The sequence below is a fragment of the Chaetura pelagica genome, unplaced genomic scaffold, assembly GCF_000747805.2.
Source record: "Chaetura pelagica isolate M959 unplaced genomic scaffold, ChaPel_1.0 scaffold71, whole genome shotgun sequence".
NCBI lineage: Eukaryota > Metazoa > Chordata > Aves > Apodiformes > Apodidae > Chaetura > Chaetura pelagica.
In genome coordinates, this window is record NW_009952435.1 from 2,898,299 (window position 1) to 2,902,038 (window position 3,740).

Consider the following 3,740-nt stretch of genomic DNA (forward strand, 5'->3'; position numbering starts at 1 on the left):
ACTGGGCATCTAGAGACTTATCACCACTGAACTCCTTTATGGTGAAAAGATCCAAAACCTTCTATAAAAGAAGGGAGAGGGAGAGCAGACAAGTAGGATAAAATGCTGGGTATGCTTTACCAATGAAAAATTGTTTTCTGAGATGAGAATACCCAGAAAAAGGATAGGGAAAAATGAAACCTAAGGGAAAAAATAAAAAAGAAATCAGACATGTAAACAAGCAGAATCTGAGATAAATTAGATACAACTCTAAGCTGATTCAGTGTATCAGTGATCTATAAGAATTATAGGTAGTTAAATAACTATAGTTAGTTAAATAACTATAGTGCATTTAAAATCCTTATGAACCCACCTCAACTGACAAGCCACTTAGATTATTTTATGCTCCAGTGACAACAGATGTTGTTTTAACAATGAGTACCTGCCTTCCTAAGAGGTCTAATTGTTCACAGTGCCTCTTGGAAGGAGACTCTAATAGAAACATTTGAGTGAATTAGGTGACTCCATTTAGTATTTAAACCAAGCAAACTGTCAATGAGGGGAAATGCAAAGGATTGGTTAAAAAATTCAAGCCTAGCCACAGCATTGAGGTGCATTCCACAAGCCACTCAATCCTTGCACAGACACAAGTAAATGCCTTTCTAGAGACTGCAACACATTAGTGGAGTTAAACTTCTGTGTTACTTTCCGGGTTGTCACAGTTTGACTCAGGTCCGACAACAATGCTCTCGATCCCCCTTCCCCCTAACCCAGGTAGGGAAGGAGAGAGAAAAAGAGAGAGACTTGGCTGGATTGAAAACTAAACTACACAGCTTTAATTAAAACACTAATGAATAATACAAGAAAATATATACAATTATATACAGATATATTCAGGTATGGGCAAAAACCTTTCGCCTCCCCCCACCCCAGCAACTCCCACAGCACTTCCCTGAACTGGGAAGAGTCCTGAGGAATCCCGGAGCTGCTGCTGGAGAAAGCAGAGAGTTATGGGGGTCAGGAGAGATCAAGGCTGAGGATCGACGGTGATGGATGAACAGAGTCCTCCCTGGACGCCGGCCATGGACGGAAGAGAAGGGAAGAAGAATAAGGAAGGAAGTTGTCTTCTGTGATCTCTGACCTTCCTCTGAGCTTACGTAGATATATGGAATGGAATATCTTTGGCCAATTTTGCTGTCCATCTAACTCAGCCTCCTATGGGAGGGTCACAGATCTCCCCATAGTGTCTGAGCCGGCAGAGTGAAGGTGCGACCTTCAAGCCTCAGTAGTTAGAAAAACATTCCACTGTCTTATCAGCCTAGCAGAACACACTGTTGCTAGTTACAAGAAAGCTTACTGAAGGAAAAAAAAATCAGTAAAAAGAAAAATTGGCTTCATCCTGGCTCAAACCAGGACACGGGTATAGTCCCTAGCTAATACATCATTGGTGATAAAGTGGCAGGTAACATTACCAGTTGCAGATCACATTAACAAAACTATGCCTTTGCTAATGTAGGCTGTTCCTAGAAATTGAGATTAATTATCCCAGAAAAGGCACAAGGATTATGTGCTACATATTTATATTCCAAGGCTTTTTCTTAACTGACATAAAAATTTTGGCAAAGTTTGTCATTAAAACCTTGCTTCAGATATTTTTAATCTCATGATTTATTTCAGTTAATGGGACTGAAATTTCCCACATTTTTTTTCCCTGGGAATTTCAACACTTAATTAAAAATTTAAAAAAAAAAAAAAAAAGGATAAGTAAAAGAAGAAATCCAATATGTAAAGCTATGCATACTTCCTGGAACTGTCTGGCAACTGAAATTTGACACAAGCATAAACTTCTATGAATAATAATCCCCAGTTTTGCTTTAGGAAGAAAATATTTTCAGCAATGAAGGTAAAAAGAATTTATTTTTAACTGTTCCACATGTGTATTTGGAAGACATGTGGATGTCCTTTTTATGCAGAGCTATCTGGCAAAGTGTCCTGGTTTGAGCCAGGATGCCAATTTTCCTTTTACTGATTTTTTTTTCCTTCAGTAAGCTTTCTTTTAACTAGTCACAGAGCTTTCCAATTAAGGCTGATAACAGTGGAATGTTTTTCTGACTCCTGGGTCTTCAAGATCGCACCTTCACTCTGCTGGCTCAGGCACTATGGGGAGATCTGTGACCCCCCAGTAAGAGGCTGAGTTAGACAGACAGGAACATTGGCCAGAGATATTCCATTCCATATATTTACGTAAGCTCAAAGGAAGGTCAGAGATCACAGAAGACAACTTCCTTCCTGTTCCTTCTTCTCTTTTTCTTCCGTCCATGGCCAGCATCCAGGGAGGACTCCGTCCATCCATCACTGTCGACCCGTAGGCTCGAGCTTTCCTGACTCTCATCACTCTGTGCTTTCTCCAGCAGCAGCTCTGGGATTTTTTGGGATTGTTCGCAGCTCAGGGGAGTGTTGTGGGAGTTGCTGGGGAAGGCAAGTGGCTGCAGGCAGGCAGAAGGGCTGCCCCCCCACTTGCTGCCCTACCAGCTTCGCTTGCACAGTCTCTGCCACCCTGTGGAGGTGGCACAGGCAGTGTCCATCACTGCATGGGGCTCCCAGGCTGCTTACATGACCAATGGGATGTTGTGGGCATCAGGGAAATGATGGGGGTAAAGGGCAGGGAGCAGCTTGTTTGAAGGGAGAAGTAAATAATAGAGGGAAAAGAATGAGGCAGGAATCTCAAATTTTTCATTCCCCAAGCAGGCTTCTCACTTGCCACAGGTTTTACTGTATCACCTGCATCTTTGCCATGAGACATCCCTTGATAATACTGTGACTTCTTTTGAGTCAGTACACTGTTCAAGGTGAGTACAGTTGGTAGGAGCTCAGCTTCCGACAATCTGTCTTCTGAAACAAATGGCAAATGCTTGCCATGTGTGTTTGGTAAAAAGATACATGCTGTCAGAAAGTCAGTGGCAAATAAATAAAGGAATAATAATTATAATCTCATTACCAGTACTGCGCAAGTACTCTAGTCTACAGTGACATTAATTAAAGCTGCCCTGTAAGTTATGAAACTTTAAAACCTGTCTCTTGTGTGTTGGCATGAAGTAAACACAGACAGTCTACAAAGGGAGCATACTCTGATTTGGCAGTTTCATCCTAGATACTACAGGCAGATGGAAACAACAGCTATAAACAAATTTCACAGCCTTGCTTTAAACAACTTTGAACTCGTTGATAACTGTAACAACAAAAGGAAGATTCAGAAGCTGTCCACATTCATTTAAAGACTGGGTTAATTCTGTCTCTATGAGGTACCTTATGATACAATTTTACTAATGAAACACAGAAATAACACCACTCTTCCCTCCCCTGAAAATTCAATCTGATAATCTCTTCTTCAAAAGAAGATATTCTAAGAAAATATTTGTTTTAATCAGCTGATTTTATTTAAATATCCACACAGCAAAAGTAGAGAAATGAGGATGAAATCAAACACCAAAAAAAAATGCCTGTGCATAGTACCAAATCAGCAGGGTGTTTGCTCTTTCCATGTACTGGCTAATATGTTACAAATATACAGATATATTTTGCATAGTGCAACAATGGTATAAATTGCACACAATAAATATATTATGAATCCTGATGGCAATGTGTCATGGGTTGGGCCCAACACTACATCAAAAGGGACAGCCCCATGGCCACTCACTGAACTCCCACACACACACATTCTGGGATGAGGTGGACAAAGCTCATGGGTCGAGACAAAGGAC